A 13230-nucleotide genomic window follows, 5' to 3' on the forward strand; every position below is an offset into this window, starting at 1 on the left:
GGTTTACATCAAAGGATACAGGATGGGCCCTAACGGGCCACTTGGAAATTCTCCTGTTTTGAAGACATTGGTATAGCTAGGTGTATTAGCCATCAGGTGTATTTTTTTTTTTCGGTTTTTTTGTGCCCTGTTCTTAGAACTCGCACAGGAAAATCAGCTCTAGGAAGAAGGGAGCAATGAACTCAAAATGGGGGTTTCACCTTTTGCATCCTGTTTGTTGTTTCCCTGTCCTATTTCACTTTTGAAGAGTGCTGTCTTGCGTGGAGGAGACGGTCGGTACCCTTACGAAGTTCACAGATCTCCTTCTGTTATGGTGCTGTTTGACAGGTGGGTTTTGGGAGGAAAGTTAAATAATTTCTAACTTGAACTAACAGTAAATTTGGGCTTATGGTAAGATATATGGGTACAAGAATCCCAAAGATATCTGGGTTGTTTAAGCACGTTTTTTACTTGTCTGCTTTTTAGCAGCTGATCTAAAAGGTATACATTCTGCTGTTAAGGCTTAGCAGGGAAAAATAAAACAGTATGAACAAAACAAACGCATTTTATTAGGGATGTTTGATGCCTCTGATGCTGCTTGTGCTCAGAACAAGGTCTTTTAGAATGCAGGTTTGTATGTGAGGAATTACTCTTACGTGTTATCACCACGTGGTTTGAATTTGTGGAAGTTCCATGGTTTTCTGCACTATCACTGTACCATATGAAATGCAGACAGTACTTCTAAATGCAGGAAAGTGGCCGTGATGTGATGCTAATATTCAATTTTGGGTCCACAAGCCAGACCCAAACTGGCTTTGACAGATGATCCATTTCTGTCCTAAAATGGATTAAAATGGATTCTTTATTGTACCATTCAGTCCCAGGTGGGTAGTTTTTTTTTTTTTTCTTCTGCTCTCTATAAGGGTGTTCCTGTTTTGTATTTCAGAACCTAGATTTTCATTTAGCAATTAATGTGGGTGATTCAAGTCACTCCTTCTGTATTTTATTAATTTTTGCCAAATATAGTATTTCTCTGCCTACTGTTGATTGAGCAGAATGGAACTTGCCTACACAAAATTTCTTAGGAAATACAATTTGCACATCCAGATTTCAAACTACACCCACTCTCCCCATTATTGCAAGGTGTTAATCTAGTTGTATGATGCTGCCTGCACAGATGCATACATACATACCCTCTTTTAGAATAGGTTATGTGCCTAAATCCTTACGAGTTTTTCTAGGTCTGTGTGCTCACTGAGTGTTTAGCCCTTGTGGTTACTACAACAGAGTTTTTGTGAAGGTTTTTCCACGTTTTTAGAAGGTGCTTTCAGTAAGTAGTTTAATCCTAAGTAACAACTGAGTTCTTTTGCAGCAAGAGCAGCTACTAGTTTTAAAAGTAATTTTAAATTTACACATAGCCATTTTAACAGTACTTTTGATTTGAGCAGTTCTTTTCCAGAAATCTACCCTGGAGAAAATGTTTTTAATCAGGTTAAAATGGAGGCAAGATAGCAAAAATGTTTGCTGTGGCTTGACTGCAGCAGTGCTAATGAGCTCTGCTCTAATACATGAAGGAACATATGGCCCCCATCTGAATACAAACTGGACACAAAGCAGTAATTCAGCCGAGATGTCCTGAATATTGTAAACTGGGTGAATGTGGTTGAAGGTGTTTATAAACGGTGGCTGAATCCCACACACTGACTCACTGCCTTCTAATGTCCGGGGCTCAAGGTGCTATTTATAAGAGTATAGAAAATGACCAGTAGAGGGAATTCTTAATTAATGCTAACAAAATAGCGAACTGAAGTGTTATGTTATGAAGAAAAGACTTCTTGTGCTCATGACGCAGCAAGAGACGGATTATGGAGAGGGCGAGTTAGGAGAAGAAAAATCACAGGACAAGCAAATTGAGTATTTACTGGCAAATAATTGCTCTCTTAAGCTGTGGCTCTCTTCCTAAATTCTTGGCATTCCTGAGCACTAGAACCATTTTCAAAAAATGCATCATTACAGAGTAGATGTAAAAAAAACTCTCAAAGGCTGATGGTACAGACTTGCGCAGGTAAGAATGTGTGTATTACTGCATATATTTCTTCTGAAGCTTTAGATTGTCCGTCGTTTACAGGGCTGCTACTTTTTCTGTTTCTGAGAGAAATGATGTTTTGGTTTCACAGCTATGCTTTGTCTAAAAGTTAGGGAAATGGACATAGTCTTCTAGGCTGTAATGTATGCTTTTCTGTCAGTGCAGAGGTATCCATGTACAAGAAAACAAACCAAGCTTGTGGGAGAAAGTATACAGCCCAGTTTTATTTAGTTTAAATGGGTTCCAGCTTTTATAGAGGTGCCTCTAGTTAAAAAGCTGCACATCAGCTTAATGTGGGGCAGGAACGTATTGCCCCTATGTGCCTGTGTTGCTAGGCAGTCCAGTTTCACTGGAGGAACGCTTGTGAGATGCTGCAGGGAAGGAACTTCTTCTAAGCAACTCTTAGCAGCTTTTCTAAGCAGCTCTGCCTGTATCCCTAGGGCTTCCCTAGGGGTGGCTCCCCAGGGAAATGAGATGTCTGGGAACCCACTCTGTTTGCTCCTGTATACGGTTTGCGTACCCGTCTCCTGTTCCTTCTCCTTTTTGAATTTGGTCACTTTCAGCCAAATTTCATGGGTGAAAGTCTCCAAGATACCTAAGCTTCCATGTGTTTTTTGGAAGTAGACAGTTGTTTAAAGGGAAGAAGCTTAGGGGGAGGCTGCCTCACAATTATACTCAAAATTACACGTCAGAGACCAAACGTGGACAGCAATCCAGAAGAAGGGAGGCTCTTTTGGATCTCCCTGAGCTGGCTCAAATTCATGGAGAATTTTATTTTTGTTTATTCCATGTGCGAACTTCATTTTCTAATAGTAAAAAAGTCTGTTAGGGCATGGAGATGTATAGGTGGTTAAGAATACTCTGCCTTAAAGTATGACTCTTATTCACATCTCAATCATCAAATAACAAAACAGTAACATTACCATTTTCTATCAAACCTATAAAACGTTCTTAATTTCTGCTCCCCATTTCATCATGTTCATTAAAAGGAATGGCCAAAATAATCTCACTTTTCACAAGTAATTGAAAATAGAGCAAACCTCTGAAAAGCAAAAATGTTCTTTTGATTTTATAGGGATTTGCTTTTGGTTGTACAGACCCTGTCAAGTGGAGTATCCAAGCTGAATATCGATTGATGGGCAGTTACGCATTGCAGACACCCCTCTAGAAAGCCACACAGTAAGCATCACAGAACTCAGTATCAAGGTCCTTCAGAAAAAATGCTAAGTTCCTGGTAAAGAGTTACGGTGATTTAACCTTTCCCATAGGGGTAGTTTCTCCTTAATAGGTATCAAATTGAAGTTGGCTTGTGTCTTTAAACATGGGCAGTTTTCAGTCCTCATACTTTATTGTACCATAATTGTGGATATTCTGTTTATTCAGTACTATGCTAATTATTTCTATAATTGTAATATATTTATCATTATTATAATGGTTTTTATTATTGTTATTATTATTATGGCAATAATTAGTCCTTTTTAAACTCATAAAATCTTGGCCCTTCTGATGTCTTGGGTACAGAGTACTGCAAGTTAATTATACAGTATGTGGATGAAAAATAATAATCCTTTTATTGGTTTTAATGTTCTGCCTTTTAGTTTTAATGACTGTCCCCTCTTTTCTTGGGAGGTCAGATTTATTTTCTCTGTGCAGTTACATTTATATCACTTCCACTATGTTCAGTCTTTTTTTGTTTTCTCTGTCAGTTTGAAGCTTTCTAAACTTTTCGCATATGGAAAGCTCTTGAGGGCTTTAATGAGTCTTTCTACTCTCTGAACCCTTTTTGTTTCTTTTCTGTCCTGTTTGAGACAGGGTGATCAGGGTTGACTGCAAAATCCGAAGTGATGGCATAACACCAACTTATGTAACGGCATTATCGTATTCTCGAACATATTTCCTTTGGACCCCCCCCCGTCCGTGTGAGGCTGTGAGCCACCCCACCAAATCCCTCGGTTTGCTTTTCCTGAGTTGGGTGCTGTGAACTTACCGTGCATTGAGAGATGGAAGCAGTGCAAATTATTTCTTTATTTCTGGTAATGGGAAAGCCTAATTACAGAATCCTATGGAAATTTTTTTTAAAGTCAAGAGAGAGATCTGTGGAGAAGGATCCCTGTACCTTGTGTGCAGCAGACTGGAAGGGTTCCATGAGATGGGGATGGCTGACATGGAAAGGAAGTACAGCTTGTTCTGTGGCTTCTAGACCATCTGCAAGTGACTTGCAAGAGATGAGAGGGTGCCAAACAAAAGCACAATTGTGATATAATGGAAGTATGAATCAGTCATTGGTCTACTCTTACTGGAAAAAACAGGCAAAGCCCTGGACTGTTCCTCGGGTGGCACTACGATACTTCATTCTTTTGAAAGATGTGTGTTTCAGGCACTAATTCAAGACCAGAAGTCACATTAAAATGTCTGGAACAAGCTTTTTTTCAGTTTAGATTGTCAAATTTTATCTTTTTATTTCTGCAGACATATAGAGGCATGTTATAGCAATATGTAATATGAAGTCCCTGGGTCCAAGTAGAGCATATCGAGTTGACTTTTGCTGGAAGCAAGTGAGTTTATTCCCATTCCTTTCCTATTGCTTCACCGCCCTTCTGCCTTCTTTTGCCTCCTCATCTTGCCCTTCCCTGCCTTCCGCCAGGAGTTTTCTTCCTTAGTAAAAATTCTGCCTGGACTGGTATATTTTACTACAGTGTAAATGATCACTTTCAGCATTAAGGTGATAAAACATACTTCATGCCTTCTCAGTTGCCCAAGAGATAACAAATAGATTTTGCAAAGCAGATGGTTGACTAGAGAGCCCTGAGGTATTGCAGAGCTAACAGGTGCAGCTCCCTATTCAGATTCTGCAATACAAAGAAATCCTGTTTCTCAGACAAACCAAAAAAAAAAAGAAGAAAAAAAAAAGAAACAGTGAAAAGGTGGACTGTAAGAGTCCAAATATATATATTTTTTAAAAATATTGTATTTATGGTACGTAAAGCAGGGTCAGCGTTTGTACACTGCAAGCAGCCATCCATTGCTAAGAACAAGGCAAGCTTCATGGCTAAAGCAGAGGGTGGGAAGGTAGAGACCTGCACTGAATTCTGTTATGGCCACTGAGTAGCTGAGTAATTTGCAAAACTTGTTTTATGTCTATTTCCCACACAAAAGCAGGACAGTAGCGAAGGAATGACTAGTGTATCCTACAGATCATTGTGAACCCTGTATGGGAAAAGCTAAGGAAGGAAAAGTGTGTTCCTGTTGAAACACTAGATACTGAGGTATCCCAAAACGTGTTTCTGAAATGTGCAGAGTAAATTGTTGAATACCTCAGGCAAAACAACATGTATACATGTAGGTCATTAGCAAAGAAAGAAAAATCATACCATTACCTGTCTCTAGTCGCGTCTGTCCTATCTTACAGGTTTAATATGGGGTAGTCAAAGTATGTAGCCAGCCTTCCGGTGGTTAAGGAGCTATGTCTGCATTTTTTCAGTTCTTCATGATTTGATAGAGCTTGGCTTCTGTGAGCTATTGATAACTTCAGATGCAATTTATTCAGGGTTTTGTTCACACTACCATAAATCCCAATTCAGAATGAAAATGGTTGAAGAGTATAAATGCTTCATTATTAATAAAGTCATTAAGCCCTAATTTTGTGGTCTTAAGCTTGAGCCGTCCAACTGAAATCCCTGGCACGTGCTTACTGAATCAGGGCCACAGCGCGGGGCTGGGAGCACTTCATTATCATAGGTGCTCTTAAGCACATTTGGTCTTCGCATATCAGAGAGCTATGAAGTGGTGTAAGCTTTCTCTAGAGATCAGAAGATTTATCTTTGCAGAAGCAAGTAATTTATACAAGGCAACAAAACTATTTTCTTGCATTGCTGGAGGAAAAAAAACAGAGACCCTAAATTGTAGCCTTCTAGTTTGAGTACTGGAGAACAGGCCCTTCTATTTCAGGGCAAAATAAAGGTAAAGGAAACCAAGAGGATAGCTAATCAGAATTTTAGCTAGTAGTGAGAAATTAGGAAAGGGCAAATGATGAACATGGCTCTTACTGCCCTAGCATTAAAGTCTTTAAATTCTACATTGCAAGGAAAGTGTTTCAGTGTGTTTATTCCTATTAGGAAACAAATTGATAATAACCATAATCACATTTTAAAATCGATGAGTACAGGAATAAGATGGTAATAGAGATCAATAATGTTACGCAAAAGTTTTTCTAGGAGCGATGGAATCTGGTACATCATAGTCTCTCAGATTTTCCATAAAAACATTTTTCCATTAGTCATCAGGTTGGAAAAAAGTTTATAAAAATTGGAAAACAAGTCATAAGAGCTATAAAACATTTTGAAAAGTTAAAATGAAAAAGATTAATAGAATGGAAAACTTCTTGAGCAGTTGGGAGAAAAGAAAGCAACGGGGAAATTTTTTTCTGCTTTTGTTGAAAAGATTGAGTCTTGATGGAGAGTTAAGCAGGAAGAATACTGTAGCCAACTGTGAATACATGATATCGTTAGAGGAAAGATTGCTCTCCTGTCCCTATTTTCAGGCAAATTGACTTAGTGGTCCACAAAATTATCAACTGACCTGAAGGAGATCTCCCTATAGCTGTGAGTAGTAATGAGGCTTTAGCATTTCTTTGCCCATTGCTACTAGAACATGATGCCTCTCACTAGAAGGCTCACCATTTCATTATGAAGCTGCTACTGCTTTCCTACATATTTAAAGCATCACTTAGGTTACTACACGATCTCTTCATGGTGAAGCAGTAGAAAATTTAAACCAACAGAAGTTCCACGGAGCTGCATTAACCTTGGATGTGAAAGGTGGTTAGTGATGGACGTTTCAGTATGCCAGGGTGGGGGCTTTGAAGAGGAGCAAAAGAATGGATACATTTAGTATTGTACTCAGAATATTGTATAAATGATACAAGAAACACAGAGAAATGCCACAAACACATCCTCATAGGGAGATGTCAGTAACAGAATGAGAGCTGCCGTCCAGCAGCCTTGTGTGATGACATCTGAAATGTAAATAGACATAAGGCAGTGGTAGTGTCCTTTTATGAAGACATTTATTCTTTCCATGATGATTTTCCCCCTCACACCAGTTCACATACTCTCTTGTGACACGGAATTGATGCAACTTCATGAAATTCCAAGAGTGGAAATCAGGCAAAATGGATGTTTCTACAAAAGCAAAATTACCCAGTCCTCTTAGAAGTAGAGGACATGGTGGTGTGAGTCAGTCCTCCAAAAATGATGCTTGAAGCGAGATGGGTAAAAGGTACTTGGGAACAGAAGCTCTAAGTGCTGCGAGGAGGAGGGGGTACTGCGTGGCAGAGTTACCTGGGATTTTTGTGCTGGCAGGAGGACAGGTTTGAGGGAAGGAAGACTTTTTATGATCAAGCAGTATAGCTCAAAGCCACACTGGTTTTATGTGTGTGAGTGATAGACAGTGGTGAAACGGAGTACAGCAGAATCCTTAGCCAAGCGATTGTGATTGGGCAAATTATAGGGGGGATTTATGCTCTCTGCAGTTATAGCTCAGATGATTTGGCTATGCCTTTTCTTTTTTTCACCCTTTTCCCAATTTATTTTGTATTATGTATCATACCTATAATTGTGTTCTCTGTTGTTTCTCTCCTGACATGTTTAATCCCACAACACAGTCTAGTCTTGATGTTTTCCTTCTCTTTCAAAGAGTCCCAAGAGAGAGAAGCAAGGAGGGTAGATGTATTTTACTTTGGAAAATGAGTTGATGCCAGTTGCAAAGGAAATAAAATATATCACAGGGGTCTGCTGTGGGGCAGGGAGTGAAAATATTGCTCGTTTGTGACAAAAGATTGCCTTGAAGACTGCTTCAGCTTGATCAGTCTGAAACCCATGTCTCACTGTTTCCATTACAAAGGCTTTTATGTTCCTGTTTCTTTTGGAAAAGGACTTGATCTATTTTGAAATAAATCCAAGGCTCCCCAAATGTACTGTTTGCTTTCAGGCCCAGCACGTGAGAGCTGTGCGTTGGGGTCACATTACAGAGGGGTTAGGAGAACATACATTGTTTAGATCATGAGCCAGGATAGCCAAGGAGTCCGTGTGTGACCAGCCCCACTGCGGCAGAGGAGCCCACAGTGTTAGGCTGATACAGCGTGTGTTACTTCTGCAAGGACTTTGAATGTGGGGACATGGGGGCAGTGCAGTCGTACTGCAGTCCTGGGCCACGGCTCTTCCCCAGCCCTAGGCAATGGGTGCAGTGTGCTTAGCGCACCAGGGGACAAGCTGTCAAGCCGTGCCTGGCACAAGGGACCACAGGATGGGGGAGGAGCTAAAGCACTCCCCCGGGCAGATGATGCCGTGCTGCGGTGGGTGACTGCAGGGCTGGAATCGGATGAGGGAATCTCAGCCTGAACAAGTGAAACCCAGCAGATCTTTATTTTGCATGGGGCTGATCTGCTTTGCATGTAGGAGGCAGGACTTCAGGGCCTGTATTATGCATGAAGGCAGAATCGTATTCATATGATGCCTTCTTGCTTTCAGGTCTGTAGCTCGGTGCTAATCATTCCTTCAGAGGATCTCAGTTTGGATATGTTCGTTGGGGTTGATCGTTACGGAGCCTTAGTACATTAATTCAAGTTCTCGGTGAAGAGTGGCTCAGTATCCTGCCCAAACTCCCCGTGGCTTCCTATCCTGAAGACATAGTTTTCCGATGTGTTTTTTCTTTCCCTGCTCCTGAAATATCCCTAATCTCTTCTGAGCATCAATCTCCATTTTTCAGCAGAGAACTTCTTCAGTCCATGCCTGTGGAGCTCATTCCTAAGCTATCATTTTGATATTACTAGTTTAACCTAGTGTTAAAATACTCCTATAGTCCTGATACGTAGAAAGAAAGAAAACAAATGCACCCTCTGGAAAGGGACAATACAGTCTTTAAATTAGTGGTGGCCATCCCTGGTGGTATCCCTGGTGATACGTTTTGAAGTTCAAGGCCTTTTATTCTTTTTTGTTTTTCTGTCTTTAGCATGCTTCTCTATTTGCATCAACTGCTGATGCTTTTACCTTAGATATTTTTTGTTTAGAATCTTAAAGGGCTTTTTTGAAATTTCTATTCCTCCAATTCAGCTTTTAAAATAAATTCTAAAAAAATAAAAATAGAAAAGAAGAAAGCAACTCTCACGTAAGATTAGCTTAAGTGAGCTGCTGCCACCTGGTAATTTCTTTATACTGTAATTGGGCCTTGTATTTCACATGGGCAAACCATTGTGGACTGCTTGACTCGGAATAACGGTCCACGAATCCAGAAAAATATGAGTAAAGGTGCCAGGGGTGTTCACACTGGTAAGTTACTGATATGAGAAAATGCCTCATTTCTAGGAGACCACTCTCCTCCTCTCCCATTAGCTTTAAACCATCTGGTTTTAAGCAAGCTTGGCAGAAGGTTAGGGGCTGCAAGGAGACTGAATTCCTACAGGGTTTTTGAAAACCAGAAATGAGACGGGGCAAAAATTACTCCTGTCCTGCGAGGGAGCCTGCAGCATGCACTCCAGAGACGCACACGAGGGTTGTCCTGCCCAGCTGGGCTAGTCAGCTCTCCCAGGCTGGTCTGGTGCTCAGCACCCGCGCTTCTTGCTCCTGAGCACGTCTGGGTGCCCGGCCACTCGGTGTGGAGGAGGGAGCTGGAGGTGCTGTGAGCCTTGGCCAGAAGGAAGAGCAAAAGAGCACGGGAGGAAGAAGTGGTAGAGTGGTAGAAGGCAATCGCATCTGGGAAGGCTGGGGATATCATGGCTGGGATGTCATAGAGCGGGAGAACCCAAATCCAAAGGAAGCCGAGCCTCACCAGTGCTGTCACTTGTGAAATGACTTGCTTAATTCAGATACCCTCTTGTCTGTCACCACATCCAGAGGTATTTTAACAAAGAAGCATCGGTTTGAGATGAAAGACTGGAACTGAAAGGAAAAAGACACAAGTTCTGGTCTTTAGATAATACATGTGAACTGGACAAACTGATTGTAACGTCTGACTTGAATTCTTTATCTCTGAGATAAGAATAAAAATCCATGTGTGCTTCAGAGGGGAGCGGAGATACTCCATCCATTTGGAAATTATTTTTCTCCTTTAGGAGACAGATGCTTTACCTTTTCCATGAGAAGTTGTAAATGTTTCAGAAACAATTAATGAAGCTTCTTGACATCCTCTTGGGTGAGGAAATATGATTGCTGTGGGAAAACTGAGGCAAAAATCTGTCATGTGAATATTTTATTTTAATAGTTAATGAACAGGGAAAAAGAAAGTATTACTGTAAAACACATGAGCAAGATTGTGGAAAACTTTGGCAGAGAAAGGTACTGAGATGAATTCCATCTTGATTGGTACTTCTTGAAGGTCAAAGTGTCTACCTAGTGTATAAGGCAGGATTAAATTTGACCCATGGTGTAAATATAATCAGAAGAATTGCCTCTTAGTATACTTAATTTCAAAATGCACATACTGCATAAGGCAGGCCTGTAGAGTAGAAGTAAATACTTTGGAAAGTGACTGCATAAAAAGATAAACTTCCTTTGATTTCACATCAGCAATAGTACCATTACTTTTTACATGAAAACCTCATTTTATTTTTTTTTTGGTAAACAATACCTAATCCCCAGATAGCACGCCTCTTCAGGCAATGGCAAAAGAACTTGATCAAAATACACCACACCATCTCAGGGTGTTGGTGTTCTGTACAATTAGCATTTCGTATTTAAGGATTTGGAAATGGAGACACAGAGAAATGAAGTAGGCCACACAGCAAATAAAGTGGCAATTGAGAAGGAAAACACAGATGCCCTGACCTTTTCCTCACTGTTTAAATCAGAAGATCCATAGTCCTTGGAAGCACGCACATGTCCTTACAGTTCAAGCTGATTTTTGTTCTTGCAGGCTGTGTGTTACCTCAGATGATCCCATTGTTGTGACCCTCTCATCCCAAGACCCAAGTCATCAAATCAGTAATCCCAGGTAATGTCACTTTTCCACTAGGGCAAGCCTCCCTTTTTTAAAAATCTCTAGTAGATTTTAAACTGTACACGTAACCACATAATATTTTGAACTGTATTTACATTATGTTACTGGCAGATTGTAATTATATGGATATGTATGTACCAGTATGCATTGAATAGGTAACTGTAATATCTGTGGCAATCACTTTCCCCCATTAGACTTCTGTACCTTTATATCAGTTCAATATGTAACTACATCTGTTAGTCAAAAATATTATACAAGAAGAAAAAAAGAGAAGCTTCAGCTGGTAGGAAATGAAAAATTTGTGTTGAGAAAAGACAGGACCACCTGTAAGCATCAGATATATAGTGACACTAAATGATTATTTTAGATTTCTGGACGTGTCTTTAGGGGAAGCTTCTCAAAAGTCAGCAAAGATTTTATTCTATGTCCACAGAAGTCAATGTGGGGTTTACCATACACTTGAGATGTAGACCATACTGCATATCGTGAAAATCTCACCCCTAAATAAAACCAGGTTTATATATATATAAAAAAAAACCCGACCAAAAAACCAACAAAACCAAAACCACCACCAACTGAATAACTCATATCCATCTTTGCTTTTGTGTTCCTGAATCAGATAAGGGAAGACAATGAACAGAAATGGGCATTATTTCATATCCAGGGAGAGTTGGTGCTTTCCAGCACACTAGCCTTATTTCAAAATTGCTTAGTTTTTTAATTGTCTTGCAGCCCAGCTTACCTGTGCATCCAGAGGGCTTTCTTCTGGCCTTTTTAAATTCATAGTTATTGAGTATACTAGACAAGAACCTTTTTCTCTTTCTACTTGCTTCTCCCATTCCAAACTGGTAACAGAAATACAAATAAAAAGCTAATCCTGTGAGGTTCTTCTGGGAGATGAAGGTAGGTGAGGAGAGCACTCTCTAGCCTTTTGAGATCAGAAATCCCAGTCTAATTCCCCAGCAGTGTCACAAGTTTTGGACTGTTCGGTTCCTCTCCCTGGGCAAGGGCAATGTTCTCCAATTCTGAAGTTATTTAGATGCCACATATGCCTGATCCCTAATTATGCGGTGGGGTTAGTTATGATACCGAAAAGCTATCCTGCTTTTACTGTATTTCTGTTGTTCAAAATATGTTAAATGGCTGGAGTTTCCTCTGGCACTCAAAATCTCAATGGTCCCTTATTTTGTAGACGAGACGAAATTCACTTATTAGTGGTGTTCATGATAGAAGTATGTGAACTGTCCACTTCTGTTATGGCCATATTGGAGCCTGGACTCTATAATAACTGTATCAAAAGCAGGCTTAAGATGGAGGCTATCTGGCTACCAACTGGTCTTTACTCGTAAGAAATAGACATTTGCATTCTTTGTATCCCTGAATTGTAACTCGGGAGGGACAATCCTCATTCTGAATGCCATACTTATTCTCAGCATGATGTGTGTGGTGAAGAAGGCATTGAAAGAAAGCATTAAGGCTAGGATAACATAAAAGAAAATACTTCCATTTTTATTCTCCCTTCCATGGTGGATTAATTAAAACATAACGAAACTTGAAAATAAAAGCAAATGTGTGTATGTAGACTATGACAGTTTATTCTAAAAATCAAAGTAAATTCTTCCTCAAACCACAGTTCTAATGACGTAATGCTCTAATGACGTAATCTTCTACCTTGCTTTCTTTGACGTACCTTCTCAAATTCCCTGGCCATCTCATAGTTGCTTTGAGATTTTTGATGTGCTGTGTCACTTGGTTGGGCTTTCAGAGCTACAACAGGTAACTATGCTGGACCTAATATCTGCTAATATTACGTTGTGCTTGGCGCAGGATGTGAAGGGATATTACTTTATTGCACCAACCTTCTCTCCAGGCTTTGGAATAAAAAGTTCAGACAGGGTCCCCACTGAGCGCTCAACATGGATAATGGCAATGACTGTAGGAAAATGGGAAGTAGGAGCTTTTCAGGCAGAAAGAGTCTAAGTAGAGAACCTCAGTCTATGCCTTCCTTTGAATTGGCAGTTGCATGGCACAGGATTCTTGTTATCAAAAAAAAGTGTCTAATAATTTTAATTTTTTTTCATAGCTTCGTGCTTTATAAATAATTTTACAATGACTACACTCTGTATGACAACATTCTGTCCAGCACGTAAACATTGCTGCTGAATACAGACCTA

At 40.0% G+C, this 13230-nt stretch overlaps 1 protein-coding gene across 17 annotated transcripts in view; it reads left to right on the top strand.

Moving 5' to 3' along the window:
• Positions 1-13230, top strand: part of ZBTB20 (zinc finger and BTB domain containing 20) — a 488423-nt gene that overhangs the window by 193842 nt on the left and 281351 nt on the right. For 8 of the 17 annotated variants that reach the window (XM_054803829.1, XM_054803872.1, XM_054803855.1 and 5 more), the window contains one exon: positions 10973-11050. The exons of the other annotated variants lie outside the window; for them this stretch is intronic. The gene's annotated coding sequence lies outside the window, so the exon portion shown is untranslated. The remainder of the gene's footprint in view (positions 1-10972; positions 11051-13230) is intronic. 17 annotated transcript variants of the gene reach the window in all.

The sequence above is a fragment of the Grus americana genome, chromosome 1, assembly GCF_028858705.1.
Source record: "Grus americana isolate bGruAme1 chromosome 1, bGruAme1.mat, whole genome shotgun sequence".
NCBI lineage: Eukaryota > Metazoa > Chordata > Aves > Gruiformes > Gruidae > Grus > Grus americana.